This window comes from Pelecanus crispus, chromosome 4, assembly GCF_030463565.1.
Source record: "Pelecanus crispus isolate bPelCri1 chromosome 4, bPelCri1.pri, whole genome shotgun sequence".
Classification (NCBI taxonomy): domain Eukaryota; kingdom Metazoa; phylum Chordata; class Aves; order Pelecaniformes; family Pelecanidae; genus Pelecanus; species Pelecanus crispus.
The window spans coordinates 78,928,231-78,948,560 of NC_134646.1; the positions used below are offsets into that span (position 1 = coordinate 78,928,231).

Sequence of the window (20,330 nt, forward strand, 5' to 3'; positions counted from 1 at the left end):
GTCAGCCGAAAAACTTCTGGGTCAAAGGAAAGGTGAGGGAGTGAAATACAGCTCTGTGTGCAAACACTGAAGAACAGGTTGCAGAAGGTTGAAAAAACAGATACTCGTTAAAGGGATGAGAAGAGCTTGCTAATAGTCACCACTAATAAAAAATACCTGTACCTCAGTAACTTTAGGCCTGCAGGCAACAGTAAATCAGGCTTTGGTTTCTCATGATGTTAAGGATTATGCATCCACATCAAGCAGTCTCTGCCCTGACAAGTGTACAATCTAATTGTTGTCCAAACACATCCCACTTCCTCACTACGACTGACTCATAACTGCTTTTGAAAAACTCCCATAGGAACATTTCTTGCAGAGTAAGAAGCAGATGTCGGTTGTTTCTTTTTTTTTTTTTTTTTCCCCCCTGGCCTCCATTTTGAGGGACAAAAGAAGATGGCACCAGTTCGGGCGCACGCGGGGCCCGTGCGGGAGATGGAGCTGAGGTGTTGCCAGCAGGTTGCCGGGGCAGCTGCCAGCTGAGGGAAGCACGGAGGAGCAGGCAAGCAGAGGGCACTGTAAGCACACCGTTACCCAGCGCACAGCGGCACGTCTGCGGAGGCAGCTGGGAAGAACCAGCTCCCGGGAAGGTAACTTAAGCAGCCGGCGCTGGGTAGGGCAAGCCACGGCGACGGCTGCCGGGGGAAACCCCGGGGGCCGCTCCCGCTCCCTCTGGGACTGCCACAGCCCCGGGTGCCCGCACCTCGGCCGTTCTGTGGAGAGGCGCTGCCAGGCCGGGGGCAACCGGCCGGGCCAGGCCTTGGCGGGGGTGTCCCGCAGGCTGACCAGGCCCCAACCCCAGCGGGCAGCCTTCACTGGCAGGCTGGGGCCCCGCTCGGGGCGAGGGGCAGCCCCCACACCGGCCCGGGCCCGGGCCCCAGCCCCGCCCCGGAGGAGGCGGCGGAGGCGGAGCCGCCGGTGATTCCCGCCCTCCTGAGGTGCCCCCCCCCTCCCGGCGGCAGTGCGCACGCGCAGCCCGCCCGCCGCCGCGCCCCGCCCGCTGCGCCACGCGCGCGCCCGCCTTCCTCTTGCGGCTCCATCCGGGGACGCGATGACGTAATCGCTCCGCCAGGCGAGAAGCGCGGCTTCCCCCCCTCCCCACACCGCCCCCCATCCCCACGCGCGAGCCCCTCCGCGCGCTCCCGGCTAACCAATGAGCGCAGGGCGCCGCGCCGCCGCAATGCCTCCTGGGGGCTGTAGTCCCGCGCCTCCTCCCCGCCCCGCCCGGCACCACCGCTACGCCGCCCTGCCGGGAACGGGCCCGCCCTCCGCCGCCTGTGGGCCGGGCCAGCGCGCCGCGCCGCCCTATGACGGAGCGGGTCAAAGTTCGGCGAGCGGGCGGGCCAGCCAATGGGAGCAGGCGGGCGCCGGGAGGGGGCGGAGCCGGCTGTGTTTTGTTCCATCGCCGTGGAGCAGCCTGGCCCACAGGCGCAGGGCAGGCGGCCCGGGCGGGCGCAGGTACCGGTGGCCGGCGCCGCGCTGCGGTGGGGCGAGGCGGGGCGGGGGAGGCCGCGGGGGCAGCGCCCGCCGGCCGAGGGCGATCGCGGCCGGCAGGTAACGGCCGTTGAGGCGGCTCGGAGGTAGTGCCGGGCGGAGGAGAGGCGGCCGGGCCCGGACCCCTTCGCAGAGCCCGGGCGGCTGTGGGGACCGGGCAGCTCTCGGCGGGCGGGCGAGCGCCGGCCCGGGGCGGGGGGACCCCGCGGGGTGGGGGTGTCACCCCGAGGCTGTCTTTCCCTGCGGCGGCAGCCTGCTGCTGCCCCGGAGCTGTGGGCTGCTCCGCTCCGTAATCATAGAGAGAGACAGATAAATAGGGGTGGCTATTATACGTGCTATTATTGGCGTTCAGGCTGGGGGCCGCGCTCCTTCATCGCCGCTGGAGGTAAAGGTTAGCTCCCTTCGCCCTGCCGGTAGCTGGAGACTCCGTGTAGAAGCGAAACGGCGGCTGCCCGCAGCCCTGGCAGACGCAAAAAAAAAAAAAAAAAAAACCCCAAACCACCCAGAAAAACCAACCCAACCCCCCAAAAAACAACTGGTTAGCATGAATAGTTGCCGCTGGGGATGGGGCTGGGCTGGCTGCGCGGCGGTGCTGGGTCTCGCAGGGCGCAGCGGGGCTGCTGCAGGCGAGGGCTCCGGCGTGCCTGGCCGTGCCGGGGGGAGGCCGGGCGGTCGGTCCCCGGCCCCCGCGGGGCCCGGCTGGGCGCCGGCATTCCTTTGTGCCGCTGCCCCGCAGGACGCTGGTCTGCGGGCACATACCCCGGCGTTTTTGAGGCGATTCCCCCCGCTGTTGCTCAAGGGTAGAGTTACGCCAGGGTAGGTGCGCGTTCTTCCACAATAGCTGCCTTCCAGAACGATTCCTGGGTGAAAACGGTGATTGTTTTCTTCCCCCCACTCCCCTCAGCCATAAGAAAGTTGATTTCTAATTTATGGCTCGTCAGTGTAACGACCCGTTGGGCTAAAAAGTCCGAGGTGGACGAGTGAATAGGCTCTTTGTGTTATTCCGGCTTTTCTAAGGGTAGTAACATGGCTTTGTTCTGATTATTTGGCTTATTAAATGTCGTCTTGCCCACGCGAGGGTTAATGGAGATGTGTTCTTGAAATTTGGGGTTCTCTTTAAGGAGGTCGCTTTAGGTCTGGGGAGACGGAGAGGCTGGCCATTGTAGATGATCCTCTGGTTTAGCCTTGCGTCAGTCCTATCTGTACTCTTCTGGTAGAGATCTGAAAGTTAAGGTGTTTTCTCCTCAGGTAAATGATCTAGCCATCGTAACCGTTGAGAAAACAGCCGTTACAGAAATAGCGCTTTGTAGTAGCACTGCAACTTTTCGGGTTGCGGGGTTGAGAGTGGCTTGGCGAGTGAGAGCAGATAAGGCACTGGCTTTTAGTGTGCATGCCGAGTTCTAGGCCTCGGGATGAGTTGAACCAGCTGGTCAAATCTATTTTCTGGTTCACTGTGCTTACATTAAAATTAGCTCCTGAGAACAGTTATTACAGCCTTTACTGTTACATTGCCTCCCATTCATATGCCTGACTGCTAGAAAATATTTTCGTCAAAGCCATTTTTGGCAAGAATCCGTAAGTCTGTGTATCTTGTGGCAAGCTGAAATGTTTCTGGATGTGTTTTAATTGTGAATAGTCTGTTTGCTTCGAGTCGGGCTTATGAAATCTGGAGTACAACGTTTGCTGAATAGCAAAAACTTTCCTAATGAAGCATGTGACTTGGTCTGGTTTTATTGGAGATGCAGTGTATGTGATGAAGCCCAGATAGCTTGTATCTTTACAGTTATTGTGCTTCTGAAAATGCCTGGAAGAATTTTTGTACTCGGAGGCAGGAGATCTGTACGTTTTGGGAGCTAAAACATCTATTCCAAGTAGTTCCACGTAAGCTGGTGGAACTCATAACCAGAAAATGGGTTTACTACTCATGTATTTTGAATTTCTGGGAAATCCTACTCATTAAAATATGTCTCTTGTTTTTAATAATCCCTACTTTTTTGTCAGTAACAAGATTCTACTCTTCATCATATGGAAGTACATGCTGCCTGTTGGACATAGACTTAAAATTCTGATCTGCAAGATCATCCCCCTAATGATACCCTTGCAGGATGTTCCATGCTGCGGTAATCTGGCTGGCCTCTAGCGGCCTTTACCTGCCAGTGTGTAACCCATAGTTATTGTCTCTAACTTGAGCATTAAAGATGATTAAATAATTGTAAAGGGATATTTTAAATTTGGTGTAGTTAAACTTCCTTACTTCTTGAAAAGTTGTTTTTCCTGCAGGCTACTGTGATTCAGAAGAATGAGGAGACTGAAAGAAGAAATATTATTTGTATTTGTAACCATTGTGTTAAGCTTTGGAAGTTTAGTATATGGCATAAAACTAAATTTGTGAAAATACCCTGGGCAAATAAACTGAAAGCTTAACGTTACTATGATGGCAGCAATTTATCGCACGGATTGCTTTATTTTAGAAAGGCATGAAGGATTTATTCTTTCCTATAGGAATTCCTTGAGAGTCTGGTAGCCATTACTGTAGCTCCCCTTTTGAGTTCCTTCTCCTATTCCCTTCCCTGTTCTTTCTCCCCCTTCCTCTGTTGCCTCCCCCCAATCTACATTCCTTTGTGTTAGCAGTGATGATGGCAGTTCTAGTCACCTCCTGTGGTTTGATAGATTATTCCCTTTAGAAACGTGGTGTACTTAAAACTTTCCAAACATGATTCTTTCCTTGCTCCTATACTTTTTTTTTGAGGCTGGTTTTGAGTTTTGTTCTAAGAATTGGTCCTTTCAGGTTCTGCTTTGAGTTTTCTTAAATAGTAATAAGAAGTCTCGTTAAACCTTTAGTGGAAAATATTAGTATTTATATTGTGATTTACATTTCTTTTTGTGTATTTTGGAGGTCATAATATAAGCAGAAATTTTTCCTTTTGGCAACAGTGAATTTCCCTCTCCCCTGCAAGCCCACAAGTTTTCTGCTTCTTTTAGCTTGCTTTAAACTTCCATTTTTCTTTCTATAAAATAAACTGGTTGGACTATTTTTAGATGACTACATTCTTGAGATCTGATATTCATGTAAGAATGGTCTTGCAGGTAAATGTTCATAGAACCTTGTCTTTAGTCTTACACCATCTACATATAAACTTAAATTTTGAAAGATATTATAGTTGAACATGCAAGAGATTCCTGTCCGTTATGGAAGTAGCTGTAACTTTTATTCTAGCTACTGTAAGTAACATAAGCTTACTGGGGGGAGTAAACTACACACAGAAACCTGTGAAGGGCTTTATGAGCACTCCTGAAGGAAGGGTTAATGAGCAGAAGGTAGCCCTGTTCATTAATTCTAGGGAAGAAATGCATGGCTAGGAAAACAGCTACTTGAACTCGGTGTACTGTAGTGGCTGATATTTTCTTAGTGGGTAAGTTGTTTTAATCTGTTGACTGTGTATACCTAAGAGGTAGCCATTTCTCTTGACAACTTGTTTTTTGGTATGTCATGAAGTTTGTGTGGTTACAAGATCTTAGCTGACAGTGAAGTATTGCAATCCAGTGATGAAAGAGAGTCTGTATATAAAAAAAAAAAGTGTGCTTTGTTGGTTTCTCTTAACTGTAAACACTCTACTAGGGGATTGAGACAGTCATATTTTCAGAAAATGGTTTTCTTTCAAGATTTTCTGTCCCCCTCAAAAGGAGGCCTGTAAAAAAAAAAAGCATATTTTTAACTCCTTTCTAGACTGTTTTACAAATTTTTCTATGATGATCCAACTAGGTCTTGCAGTACTGTCGAGTATAGAAAAACCTGAAATCAAGGTAACTGTCAACTCTAATATTGCTGTTTCTACATTTTGTGTTGTTATGGCTTTTCTGCTCAGTCAGTTTGGGAAACAATGTTATCAACAAGCTGGCAAGAAACTCCTCAGCTAACTTCTAATGTTTTGTAGTGGGCAGAAATAACTTCTGAAGGCTGTGTTACTGCTAATTTTTAGGTTGAGGGAAGTAGGCAGGGTTGTTACTAAATGCATTATCTGGGTTACGGCTCTCAATTTACTGATTGGTATTTTTTTAAGCAAGCAGTTGAATATCATGCTTTAGAAAATATGAAATGTTTCAATTGAGAGACATACTGAGTTATAAAACCAAAACTGATATAACTGACTTTCCGCTGTTTGAACTTGATTATATTTTAGTGAAACACAGGCCATCACTTAAGTTTTGCTTGTTGGGTGTTAATGGTAAGATCAAGGGTTCTGACTACCTGATGTTAGTATCGTTGCTCTAAATTTGGTATGACAGCCTTGGTTTAAGTTCCTGTGAAAATGAAACTCGAGTATAGTTAAGTACAGGGAAGAATATTTTCAATGATATATCAAATTGCGGGTCTAGAGCTCTGGACATGCTCACAGTGCCTGTGATGGCAATTGCTGTTCAATGTGTGTAAGTCTGTCTGTATAGATAGAGCTGAGAGTGTGAAATCAGACCATATTTTGCCTAGAGCTGTCATTAGAAGTGTCATTTGCAAAACTGACTCGGTATACTAAGACCTACATGTGATTGTGGGAAAAGCATTTGAGATGGAAGAAAGCTGTTTCTGCATTTGCTGAGCTTTAAAATCGGAACCCAGGTGGTACAGGAAATAGTTGAAGAAGTAACTGCAGCACCACTGTCTATACCTCTGCTTTTGTGCTTTAGACTGAGAACTGTGATGCTGGAAGACAGGATCTGAATTCCTCTTTTTCTGAAGAATACTTGTCTCTCCTTAACACCCCACTCCACCCCCCCCCATCCAGCCAGCCTCGGCAGCTGGCTTGTTGTTTATTTGTTAATGCACCTAAGTTTTCTGGGTTTATGAAAGATCACACTTATAATTTGGCAATTTCTACACTGAAGTTAAGGTGGGTTAACTTTACAAATGAACAAAAACCTTTACTGTCCTAATAAGACCTCATACAACAAGGCTGTGGCTTCTCCTCTACAGTCGCCTCCCCTTGAGCCATGAATGGGAATAATAGGAACTTCTGTTGGTGTCATATTAACTTTAGGTCTCTAATTTGCATCTCAAATAACATTGTGAACAACATTAATGCCTTTGAGGGGTTTGGGAGGTATTTTAATTTGTAGGGTAAATCTGTTTTTTAACCTAATTGGGCAGTTCAAATTATTATTGCAGCATGTTTAATTTTTGCTCTGTGCAGTTTGTGATGATGTCAGTGGCACTAAATCATTCCTTCAGTGCTGTCCGCATGCATTATGTTTCACCTTCTTAATTGTGGCTTTAGATTTTGTAGTAGTAAAGTATTCCTCCATTTCATACAGTTTCTGCTGGATACTGTGTGATGTTTGTGTTCTTTATTCTACTCTCCAAAGCTTGCTTATAGGGAAAATTTTTGTTTTGAAGGTACTGCTTCCTTTAAGACCCCCTGCTTTCCCAGTGAAAAATGCACTTGTCTGTCTTCCTTCAAGGTTTCTGTTGATTTGACCTCTTTTGTTTTTAGAGGGATGAAAACTTACATTTAAGAAAGGATGCAAGTGGCAAAGCTGTATGGCATTATCAGGTGTGACAGATTATGAATCAACATAGAGTTGCAGAAATGTGCTTGAGGCTGGATGGGTCTGGATCCTCTGGGTTCTGGCTCTTGCAGCTCAGCATTTCTTAGTCAACATGTAGATGGCCACTGAGGTTGCAGGTGGTTTTTGTGTCATGGCATGAACCAGCTTTGTTTTCATAAAATAGGAGACTTCTGCTTTATGGGCTATTTGAGGGTGTGGGTTTTTTTAAGTGATGGTCTCTATTTAGGTACCTAGGATCTATTTGTATGGCTGTATAGTTTTTTGATGAACTGATGGAGTTACAGTCCTAGTTTAAAAAAAAAAAAAGGAAGTTTTTTGCTCAATTATCCCAGTCCAATAGTAGTGGCAAATAATTATTCATTATGTCCTATTTGGAATGGAGTGTAGTGGCGTGTAAGCATGCCTCAGGACTACTGCTGTGCTCCAGAGGATAATTTGATGCAGTATTTAGTAAGTGAGGAGGAGAGAGGAGTAAGGAAAACAGCATTCAATAACTACTTACTTGAATTGGCTAAAATATGGGATATATTTCCTCTAGTGGAAAAGGAGTGGGTACCTAGGACCTCATCTTTTAATTTTTTAAAAGTGATGAAATGGAACAACAAAGTTGAAACTTGATGAATTTGAGAAGTGTGAGTAACTGGGAGGCTAAGCTGAGGTGCTGTTGCCTGCTCTAAGGGGCTACCAAAGGTTAAGATTTAATAGCGGAATTGCTGGTTAGAAGAAGATACTGCTGGTGCTGGAACATGTGTGAAGCTTAGCCTGCTCGCTTCTCAGTATGTGTGGTAGTCCACTTGAGCTGGGCTGTATGTGTGCTTGCTTACCTCATCTCCCATTAGTGCTTCATCCTGACCAGACCTGTCTCATTCAATTTTTGGATAAGAAATTGCTGAATTCCTGGAGAGTAAAGATGGACTGTTCCTGCTCTCTTATTTTATGTTTCACAAACCAGAAGGAAGGCATTTAAACAAAGCAGACAAGTACCTGGATAAATATGTGTGGTACCAAAACTATTAAAGAAGATGAAAAAGGATAGTATGTTGTCTCTAACTGTTGTATGCTGCTTAGGTGTCCTATTTGTTCTTGAACTCTTAGAGTTAATTCTTCCCCGGTTTCGTGACTTTAGATTTCACAGTTTAAATGTGAACATGTAACTTCTCAGCCACAGACTTCCTCTGACTGGCTGTAACTAATGCTGTCTGCTTCAACTCCCCATCTGTAAAATCCTGGGTGTATTAGATGTTATTTTGGAGCATTTGGTTTGTGTGCAGCATTTTCCATCCTCAGGAAGTCCTAACCAAGCCTAATGCTATAGTTGTAGTAAAAGGTGTGTGCATACATTTGTGTTGGTGCTTTGCGATGCTGCATCACTGAAAGCTGTTCTAGGTTGTTAGAAGCCTAAGCATGCAAGTCTTTCTGAGGTAGTAGGCTTCTTGTTTCTGTTGGTCAGGAGAAAGGTACAACAGGATACTGCAATATTGCTGAAATTTACATCCTGATATGGGACATTATTGGAGTTGATTTATTTCTGCATGAACAAAGTATGAGGCAGGTGTGACTTTTCTTTTGCTGACAGGATTTGCATGGTCAGGTTGTTTTACTGAAGTTTTAATTTGAAAATCAAAGTAACTTCTAGTGCATTCAGACTAAACAAACACCAAAGAGGAATAAGCAAAGACATTACAGTGGCTTGAAATTGAGCTAGTCATTTAAAAAAAAGTAGGGCTGAAAAAGGTGTGGGCTGGTTGTGAGAGTCCCCTGCCCCATACTAATATTACAGGTCTAATGTGATTGGTAAAAGAAGCTTGAGTAGCTCTACTTTCTTGTCAGTCCAGCTCTTCATTGTCCTCAGCATTAAAACTTGTTCTGAATATTGAACTAGACATCTTCCTTTTTGCAGGTCAAGCTTATTGCCTAATTCCCTGGGCATGAGGGACAGCTATTCTTTCCCCTGTAGTAAGTAATGTTTTTAAAAATATTTGAACTATTCCATGTCATATTGCTGTTTCCTTATGTCTTGCCCTCCCCCCTGCAGCCTTGTGATACTTTCGGCCTAAATAAAACTAGTGTATTCAGTTCTTCGCAAGAGGTCATGTTTTTTCAGCTCTAATCATTCTTGTTCTCTCTAGTTCACATTGGTCTTCGAGTGTGGTGCTTAAAGCCCAACTTTATACTTTGAGGCTTTCCTGTACTGAGTGGAGTAAAAAGACTGTTTCATGTGCCCTGGAGCTGATATTCCTGTTTATGCATTCCTATACATTTGACTTTCTTACAACAGCTTAACATTTGTTTCAAGGTCAGCTTGTTGATCCAACCTAGCCCACAGCTTTCTTCTGAAGAACTCACCTTCCTGTATGCTCAGTTAATCCTGCCTGAGTATAACTTTCAGAACTGAATTGTGTCCTGTTTCTTTCAGAAATAGTTTTCTGATTTGTCAGTTAAGCAGAATTTTAATGCTGTCTTGCAGTTCTTCCTGTCTTTCTCCTACTTGTAACATGCCTACTCTGCCAGCAACAGAAGATGGGAAACAAAGAAATGGGTGAACTGAGCTGGGTTCCTGTTTGGTGTGTTCTCCTGTGCACCACTGATAACTGCCCTCTGGGTATGGTTATCCACTAAGTATTGCTTTCACTATACAGCCTTTGCTTGCTTGCCAACAGCAGAAGTCTTTAAACCTAGGTGTATGACCTCAGTAGGTTCTCTCTTGTTCCTAAACCCTGTTACTCGGTCAAAGTGAACCTGCTGGGTGCTACTCACCTCCTTGTTGCCTTCTAGTGCTCACAAAAGCTTCCTCCCCTCCCCTGGGATTCTACTGGACTGTGGGGAATTGGAGACCAGTCACATGAATTTTGACCTTTTTCTGAAGGCAGATGTGGAATGAAGGCAGGCCTAGCTTCAGAAACTTTGAGATGTCCAAAACTTTTTTTTTGAAGTGTGGCCTGTTCTTGTCTGTACTCAAATATATCATATAACAGCCTAGATCTGGTACCTTGCAAATAACTCCAGGTGTTGTAGAGTGACTCTGAAGTCATCTGTAGTTAGGGTTGTTTTAAACTCTCCACTCTTGAGATGAAACTTCTCTTGCATCACAAGCTAGGCATTGAAAAATAAGCTACACTACTTGGAGCTGACTTTAGGGTATCTTTCTTGGATTTGCATTTGAAAGTATTTGTTGACATATCCATGGGTGCAGCTTTTTCTGTTTGAAATTATAGTTCTCATGATATCTCCCCTGCCCAACATGATTCACATAATGAATCTTGTGCTTTATGGAAATGGGTTTCTCTAAGCCCTGTCTCTGGGATTGTTTGACACAGTTCTGTAAATACTCTTCATTGGTGCTTCTCCAGCATATCTCCCTGTAAACTTTCAAACTGCTTTGCATCTCCACCTTCCAGTAATTTCCTTAGTCTTGTTCTAATCATTACCCTGTTTATAGTCGCTGCATATGTAGCAGTTTATTCTCATCACCCAGATATATTTGAGTAGAGTTAAAGTTTTGATGCAGTTGGCTACAACCTGGAATAATTTGTCTTCTAACCATTCTTTCCACTGTGTGCTCTGAGGAGACAGACATCTATCCTTTCAAATCATCCTGTGGTCTTAAATTGAGCAGAGGTTTAGAAAGTCTGACGATTCTTCTCTAAAGATGTTGAAAGTTTGTTAGCTGAGACTACTTCAGTGATCGCTTTTAACCCACAATGTGTTGCCAAAAAACTAAGGCAGCATCTCCTGGTCTTGAGAAGTTAAAGGCAATATGGATGGTGAAGTGCGTATTGAGTGTACCTTAGGATGTTAATACCTGTTTGTATTTTGATACACAAGATGAAGTGTAGTTGCTTATTTTTAATGCTGTGAAAAAGTAAAAGGGCTTTTTAACTTATATTTGCGTGATGCTGTATCTTAAAATAATCTTGACAGTTTGAAGAACAAATGTAGTTATTGTAAGTAGTTTCATGCTGTTATACCAAAACTTCAATTTTGCTGTGGAATAGTAGGACTGAGAAGAATTCCCCATATTATCCTTGAAGAGGTGGTGGCTGGCATGGAGTAGGGGTGTGGGTACAGTGGGGATTAATGCTGTGCTTGTTGTGTGCAGCGTTTGTGCACTCATTTGTACAGCAAGGCATATCCCGGTTCCTGCCCTCAGGTTAGATATTTGGGGAGGGATTTACTTGCTTAGCTTCTAACACCTTCAGGTGAATTAACTGTTCCAAGCTCCTTATAGTCACCAGAAACAGAGATTTTGTTGTTAGGATGCTTTTTTCAGGCTTGTTTAGTTAGGTGCATCCTGCTGTCAGTGATGCTGCTAGGCAAGCTTGGCTGTGGAAACTGCAGCTGAGGGGTGTATGGGGGAGCTGTGTGCAGACAGGCTCTTTCAAGGTGGGATAATACTTGGTTGTGGGAGGTTTTTCTGTATTAAGTGTGGTGCTCAAATTTTAGTAATACAATCAGTTGCAGAATACCATGTATCCTTGAGACTAAACTTTATAGACTGTTAAATATACAGTCTTCAACTTTGGAACTGCTTGGGGGGGACCTTCCCTTCCCCTTTTCTCAGTTGAGCACAAGATCTGAGAGGATTGAATAAAAGCAAACCTGTTTCTAAATTCTGAACCAGTTATTGAACTTAATTGTTAAATTGAGCCAAACTGAAATGAAGTAAAGGATTTTTGCACCTGCAGAAAAGGCTGCAGCTGTGAAAACCTTGTTTTTCACTTCAGTACTTCTTGGGTCCAGGTGCTCAGCCAGTGACTTCCCCTAACACAGTGGTTTGATGTTTCAGATCTTCAGCAGAAAAGATGTTACTGCTGTATGCTGACTATTGTACGCTTAACCTTTGCATGAGTGAAGATGCCAGAAACCCAGATGTAATTTCAGAGGCTTATTGTAACATGTGTTTAGATAAAGCGCACTTTTTATCAGTATTGAAAGATCATTTGAAAGATTGAGAGTTTTCAGGTGAAGAGCTGAAAGGACATGCTAGCATCTCTCTTACTGTTGACTTTTATCTGAAATCTTTACTATTTTGTCCTTCAGCTTGGTTACCAGAAGCTGATCTTGTCAGAATGCAGTCATCTGTAAAGATAATTGCCCAAGTGGGAGGACACAGATCTCCCTTCCAAACAGTCATGGTCCTGTCCTCTTGCACTGTTGTTGTCCACAGATGTTGTGTGCTTGACTTGCTAGTCAAGTGACTTACCTGCTGCCATTTAAAGCTGCTAAATTTCTGTCCCAGTAAGTGAAGATTAAAACTAAAAGCTCTCCTCCTTCCTCAGCTTTCACTTTTTACCTGGTATTTTTGCGCTCAAATAAAACTGAGTTATTCTGCCCTATACTGACTGAAGTGTGGTCCATAATACTTGTGTACTGATTGGCACCTTGTGCTCATTTGCTTCCCATACAGGAGCATGGTTTTGCATTAAGGCTTCATAGCCTGCACTGTGTGAGTAAACTTGGATTTGGAGTCATAGTGACTTCTATGAATCCACTTTGGCAAATGAATCTTTCCACAGAACTTGCTTGTAGAATTAATGACTCACTCATTAAACATCTGATAGTGTTGAGGTAGTGCACAATGAAAACACTGAGCTCTTTCATCAAGCAGATTAAGCAGAAGGGTGTCTTTCAGTATCTAAAACCAAAACAAACCCCAACAAACAGAAGAATCACACTGATGTAGTTATAATGGAGCTCACTATTTTTTTTTCTAACTTAATGTAGCTGTTGTCTTTTGCATGATATAATTTTGTTTGTCTCATGGGGTTTCTTTTAGTTCATGTGATTGTTACAAATGCCTTTCCTGAATACCTACTGCAATTGTGTACCCCTAGGTTTCTGTCTTGACCTCTAGCACCGTGTTTCCTGAATCCAGCTGTTCAGTGTGCTATTGAAGGCTGAATGCATCGACAAAGAAATTAGTTATCTTGCTTTTGGAATGGTCTAGTGAACTAGTAGGAGTTGCATAGCTCAACTGAACTAATTTTTATTGAAGTACCTTAAGTCTGGCAAGAAGGGTGTCCCTGGTGACACTTGAAGTGATACCTGAATCAAATGCTGAAAGAACACACAATGTTGACATATATACTGCTTTTGTCTTTATATTTCATTCTGTTATTTTAATGGACTTTAATTGGTGGTCCGCTCATACTTGGAGCGTTTGTGGGCTGTTACTGAGGGTTCAAGTGTAGTAGAGCAGTACATGTGTAGTGCAGATCTCTTCAGAGACTTCACAATTCAGAAACTCATGGGATGAGCAAAGCAAGTTGGAAACCAACAAATAGTTCATATCAACTTAACTGTAGTTTAGCAAAGTAAGGAGCAACAACAACAAATTCTTCAAACTAGCATTCAATTTTGGTATTTGTAGTGTAATACCTGAGACTTCTTTAACATAAAGAAAATTCTTGCTACTTGAAAGCTGTGTGGTGGTCAGGGTTTTTTCTGAATTCTAATGGGTCATGTAACTAGGTGGGTGTTGTAAAACTTGAGGTCTTTCAGTGTTCTGCCTTTTGAGATGGTGTCTTCTGCCAGATGAATCTAAGTTTCTTGAGTAACAAATTATGGATGGTCAGCCATGACTGAGAACAACTTTGGGCCATGAGAGGGAACTTGGTTGTCTGCTATGCAGTATATCTCGTATTTGTTCAATGCAATTCCGTGCTCTTCCAAGGTAGATGATATAACAGAAAACTTTAACTACTATATGCGAGCCTGCGTAGCACTTTACTCTTGCATAGTTCTTCCTGTAATTTGCTTTCGTTTTAGAAGTTTGGGTTTTATATGTAAATAGTGTATTTATAATAAACAGCTAAAACAAGGATATGTACATACCTGTGCTCATTCACAGTTACACAGTGATCTTCTGGAGAGTTATTTTGAGACGGACTGAAACTTTTCTTACCCCACTAAATTGTGCATAGTACTTTGTGTCATGAGAAGGGATTACTACTCTTAGTATGAAAAATTAGGACAGTAAGGCTCAGGGAGAAGTGTATTTAATGTTACTGTAAGCATTGAGATATATGCATATTCACAGAATACTGCTAAGCACTTGAGTTCTAAATTTAGCAGTATCTGCAGTTCACCAGCTGTACTATTTACTGAAAAATATTTGGACTACTATAGGCTCCTTGTTTTTAATTTCCGTAGTTGTACGCAAGCTGATGTTAGGGAGCAGATTACATAGCTCATTAGATCCCTGAAATGCCATGAAGTAGCATCTTAACACAAGTGTTTTTTCACCTGGCCTGGGGCCTCCCACAAGAACATTTCACACTTGGGATCATAAAAACAAACCTACTAGTTGGGCTTTTTATTTTAAACAAGCCAACCAGATGTCTGAAACTCTTCAGAATGAACCTGAAGGCAAATAGGAGGAGGTTTATTAGCTGTGTGTGTTTTGGGAGCAGGATGTATGGGAGAGATTTGTATAATCCCTCAGCTCCAAGCCCATAGGGTTTAGTAATATAACAGTATTTCAGTACTGATACTTATTTCAATCTACCATGGAGGAGCAGCATGTGTGGAGTAATCATCTTTGTCACTGCCATACAAGTTAAGGGTCAGTGCTACGTGTTTTTCAGGCTTGAGTATCTTTAAAGCTTGTATATGTGCCTGTTTGACTCTTCTCATATTTAAGGTCAAACACTAAGAGAAAGTAGGTGATACTACTGCTTATCTTTGTTTTTTTTTTTTTCCCCGGCTTCTCTTCTCTAACTGATGGAGTGAAGCAAATATCTCAGTAGTAGGGCCAGTTAATCTTAATCTTACGTGGGTTTTTTCACAAGCCTTAGAGTAAAACAAAATCTTGTGGGTTTTGTATAATCTGGATCACTTGCTTTAGTGGGGGTGCGGTAGGCTTAGGTTGGTGGTATGTATAATTCTTCGAACACTAATATTCTCTGTATAAATTATTATTTATAATGAATCTGAATTTTGTATCTTACTGGAGGCTTTGTATACTAAATAAATACTTCCATTGGTTTTCAACAGAATATTTATAAAAACAGTCTGTGGAGGTGGAAATAATTTGTGTAGGACCTGAGCTCCAAGCTTTCAGTAATATCGTAAACTGAAAGTTACAGTAATACTCCTAAGTGGTGATTGCCCGCTATGTTTTGTTCTGAACTACTTAAACAGGCAATAATTCTCAGTTTGAGCTAGCATATTATTGAAATAATGACTGTTAGCACATTTAGTTCATAATTACGGCAAAAGCAAAGGGCTGGGAGTCGTATAAAAGTCTCGGTAGACCAGACTTCCTCAGCGCTGTACAATGTAGTCTTGTGCTTTCTGCAGTAGTGCTGAGAAGAAGGAGGAAAAAGTCCAAATTGCACATTGCAGGGAGATGACTGGTCACAGGCCAACGCTGATGGCTAACTAAATGGAACTCCAAACATAGTAGATGTAAATATCCTTCAGCAAAATTAATGAAATCCTTGCCTGTCATTTAAATAGTGGTAGATCATTTTAAGAAAGAGAATGTCAGTAACAGAAGCATCTTGGAAAAGCATCTTGGTACAGGATCAGACACAAGGCACAGCTCATCTGTTGTTCTGTCTGACAAAATACTTTAGAAGATGCAGGATGATTTGTCTGTGATGTCAATGTTAGGTCTTCCTCAAGTCTGAAAGACAGGTTTAAACCTGGGAGACTGATGGGACTTCTTTCTGATACAAGCTGGCAATAACAAACACTTTAACCTCTGGCTGGGTTGAGTTCTTAACCCCAATTTTCTGTGGTGATGCATTCCCTGCTTTAATTATGTATGACCTGGAAAAAGGCTTTTGAGCTTACTTCTCCACTGCTTCTGTTGCTTCGAGAAATATACTTTATAAACTGTGACAGAGGCTTAACATCCCCACTTCCACCTTTCCTTTTGCCTTTCTGAAATGACTTTCCTCTTGGCTTAAAAACAAACCCAAACCATCTGATAGTAACTTGAGAAATAAAGCATAGTACTTTTTTACAGACAACAGTTCATCGTGTAATGGAGTAAAATCTTCCGTTTGTAATTCAAACTTTATTAAACAATTTTAGGTCTTTATTTTATTTGTGTTTCTCAGCAAGCTGGATGAATTCTGCATCTGAAGAGTGAGAAATCTGTACACCAAAGTATTACCTTTAACCCCTTTCCAGCACATCATCTGGCTGTGAATTTTGCAAACTGGAAACCACCATCTTAAGCCAGGATATTCTTTAGTTTACTTCTGGTGCTTCTGCTTGCAGGTTTTCTGTCTCACACAGGAGGCTTTGAACAAGGTCTGCTTTTTCAATCAGAAGACTCAAGAGTACTACTTGTTCCTTTTGAGTTCAAGGGATTTGCCAAAATGTCTTGCATTTTAAGTAAAACAGAGTGCAAAGGCTGTATGTGATGGTTGAGGCTTTGCTTCCCTATTATAGGAGCTCTTGCATCTGAAGTGTGGGAGATGGAGTAGAAATGAGTGTGTAGGATGCAGCCTTATTTTAGTAATGGTTTATATTTTGTCATAGCTGTCTCAGTGACCAGTTGGTGTTAGAATGATGATGCTTGAGGGTTAAAACAGTGAAATTCTGGACTCTGTAGTGATTTTCTGCATTTGAGGCAAATGGACCTAATACTTATTCTAGTCTATCTCTGGAGGCAATAACAACCCAAATCCTACTTTTTCAACCTTAGAATTGTGAAATACAGTCCTGTCTTGCACATTAACTGAGGTCTATTCTTCAGCAGACAGTTTTGAGCTCTTGATACTGCTTGTGCTTCCTGAGCCTGTGGAATATCTGAGAAACTTGACTCCAGTGGCCATCAGTTAATATAAAGGATGCCTTCTAGCGTATTTTTCTTGTCCCTTTTAGCAGTTTTGTGCTGGAGTTGTGGCAACCTTAATCCAGGCTTGAACACCTCATAATATTGAGGCTTCCTTCTAATAAAAACTGGCTTATGAAAGCACTGCATGGAGAAAGCTAAGAGATTCTGTAGCTCAAGAAATCTCTCTTTAGTCTTTAAAAGAAACTCTGAATTGCAAATGTTGGAACTAACTTACTTGGCTTCATTTTTAGTTCTAGCATATGTAGAGTGTTGTTGAGCCTTACCTTATTTTGTGTCACATCTGAACTCTTCAGGGAAAGGAACTACTATTTAAACAGGATTTGCTAGATGGTTGTGAAACAATTTGTACAGAATACAAACTAGGGTTATAAACTCTCTCTTTCTTTGTCCCTTTTGGTCAGAACCTATTGTTCTAATACACTATTTTTTTTACACTTTTTCTAGAGAACCTCAGAAGACAAAGAGGTGCTAGTTAATTGTGTATTGAGAGGATCCCTAAAGTATAAATGCTAGAAACTGAGGTGTTGCCCTCTAGTACCTATCCCCCAAAACATTGATGGATAATTCCATAGCTGCAGGAAACTTTCTAATTAAAGCTCTGCGTTTTTTTTTAGACTTAATGTGGAATTTTGGAAGGTTGCAGAATAACCAGTCTGCAGATTAGTGCTAAAAAGGATAGAGTCCAAATAATTCCCTTTAAATGCCTGCTATCGAGAGCCCTTCTGGGCTAAAAGTTATTAACAGACTTACATTACAAGGAATGCTTAGCCTCCCTGTGAACTTCTTAGCACTATGGTAAATAATGTGTAGTTTTGCAAGTAGAATGTTCTCTTTCCATTTGGAAGCTGAAATTGCAAGAAACTAGGCATTATGTAGCATTTTTCAGATGTCATACCGTATTAGTTTAACAGTTGCTAAAAAGCTGGTCTTCCAACTGAGTCTTGCTTCAAGCATAACTAGAATGGGACAGACAATGCTCTGTTAAAACTTGATCGGTTTTGTGTGATGTTTCAATTTTGAAATGCTTCTTGGATGCTGCAGAAAGTGCCAGGAGGCAAAAAATCACAACATCTTTCATCTAGAGTCTAGTAGCAAAATCATCTAGATCTGGAGTTAGTACTGCTGGGGTGATTAGCTGCTTTGGCTTGCTGAAGCAGAGATAATATTTTAAAGGACCTACTTATCTGAATTGGAATTTTGACTCTAGCTAATCCTTTTCTTCTGATGGGAGCTGGTTAAGTATGTCTTTATGGGATTGTTGGTAATAAGGGTTCCATGTAGTGCTCTGAGCAAAGAGTAGGAAATAATGTGAAGGAACAGAAAAGAGGGAGCAACCTTCTGTGTTCTCACTGGGTAATTTTAGTCCCATAGGCAGAAAAAATGGAATTGTGATTGTCAAGAAACACCTACATTTGTGTTATGGGGAAATCATCTAAAATCTTGTGATCTTTTCTTCTTTATCCAAGATGGAACTTCCAGAGACAGAGGAGAAGTTGTTAGAAGTGTTTCAAACAAATGTAAATTTTCCTAGTGAGATGAGCTGTTGCTGGAACATTTTGTCCTGCAGGATGCAGAGGAGGAGTGGGTTGGAAATGAGTCTGGCTGCCTTACTTTCTTAGAGCCAGGAAGAGATTTTTTTGAATTGGCTTTATGTTCTTCATCAGGACTCTTCATCTCTTTGAATGTAGGTTGTCAAATTGGATGAGCCTCTGACATCCTTTAATAGACTGGGGGGGTTAGGTAATCCATATTTTTAGAGGTCTTCCCCAAAAAGACCCCAGTGATGTCACAGAGAAGATACAGAATTTGACATGAGCACTTCTTTTCTTCTCTCTTCACCCTTAATTTTGGCAGAGATTTTACAAGTCATTACTACTTGTGGCTAAACTTTTGAAGAAATAAAACCATTCTTCTTTAGTAGTACTATAGAGATAGAATAACAAATCTTTTACTTTTCTGTTCTATGACACATTCTGAAGTCTGAGAACTTTAAATCAGAGATAATGGTGATACTGATTCCATCACAGTTCATTCTCCAACTGTGAGGAATGTTAGCTTTGGCTTGCATTTGGAGTTTGATTTTTTTTTTATATTCCATTTATTTTATTCCTTTTCATTAGTCTACCTTTCAGCAATAAAAATAGCTTCTCTTCCCCCCACCTCTCTCACCTCTACTCCCCAGCTTAAGGAGATCCTGGTAAGATTAAGTCTCTCCCAGGACAGAGACTGACTAACATCTTTTGTTTGCATGTTTATCTTGGATGACTCAGCTTTCTCGCTCTTCTGCTTAATCGGGCTCCATAAAGGATGGCGTGCTAAGGGAAAGATGGCCATAATCTTGTAGGACTTCATCCAACTCAGAGCTCCAAGGGCTGCTATTATTACCTCAAGGCTTGGAGGATCTTAGTGTTTGAACTTGCATGCCTGGCTCAGCTGCTGCCTGTAGAGACTTGGTGACAGTAGAGGTGTGTATCTTTGGGGTACGCTTACAGGCTGTATAGAGAGCAGAGCATGTACTCACAGTGGTAGGCAGAACTTGATTGTGCTAAGATCTATGCCGTGAGGCAGCTGAAGAAATGCAAATTCAGCAGGATACACATTGCCGTCGCAAGGATGGTCAAATGGTTCCTATTACTGAAAGTCCAGTTAGTTTGAAGTGCCAAGCAGTTTGAGAGGGATTCAGACTGATGAGCATAAAGGGCATGATAAGGAGAGACTGAAAAAGAAAGTTAGCTGTCTTTAACCAGCTCTGGAAGGAGAGCATGGTGGAAAATGTACATAAAATAAACAGCTTACCATCTCTGTGGGTGCACTAAATACATACCACAACAGAGGATCTTGAAACAGACACGTACACACACCCCCCAAAAAAACGTGAAAATGCCATGAGGAGTTTTCTGTAGTGTAAGGAACTTCCTAGGAGGTATTGAGGGCCAAAAGCTTGTAAGGCTTGAAAATATATGTTGATGAAGTTTTAAAATGGCAACAAGTGTAGCAAAGCTAGAGTGGCTCTTGAGAATCTTCTGCCTTCTAAAAGCCAATACTAATTAGCAAAGATGAGGGAAGCAATTCCTGATAGAGTATGAATAACTCAACTAGAGCGAACCAGGACTTTGGTCACTCACTTTGAGTTAAGGTGCTGAGGCTGCAGGGTTGACTTCACATCACTTTGAGCTGGTAAGTTTGACTAGTCAAAAGGAGTGTGAAATGGAAAACAGGAGCAAAACACGTTCAAACCTTGCTTTGGAAGGGGACATGTAATTCCTAATTATAGGAGAATCTGCCTGGCTCAGTGTGGGAAATGCTAATGTCAACTGGCTTTCTTGTGTGGCTTTTTTCTTTTTTATGCTGTAGTTGGACAGGCATCTCAATAAGCAGCGTTGGCATCCTACAGTGTGCCCGCACAAGCATTTGTGTCCAG

General features: G+C 42.5%; 1 protein-coding gene across 2 annotated transcripts in view; it reads left to right on the forward strand.

The window, feature by feature from the left end:
* The first annotated feature begins 1,461 nt into the window (after positions 1 to 1,461).
* Positions 1,462 to 20,330, forward strand: part of FAM53A (family with sequence similarity 53 member A) — a 75,510-nt gene continuing 56,641 nt past the window's right edge. The window contains exon 1 of one of the 2 annotated variants that reach the window (XM_075709235.1): positions 1,462 to 1,497. The gene's annotated coding sequence lies outside the window, so the exon portion shown is untranslated. Of the gene's footprint in view, positions 1,498 to 9,027; positions 9,052 to 20,330 lie in introns of those variants that run through there. The other variant, XM_075709236.1, reaches the window with a different exon arrangement.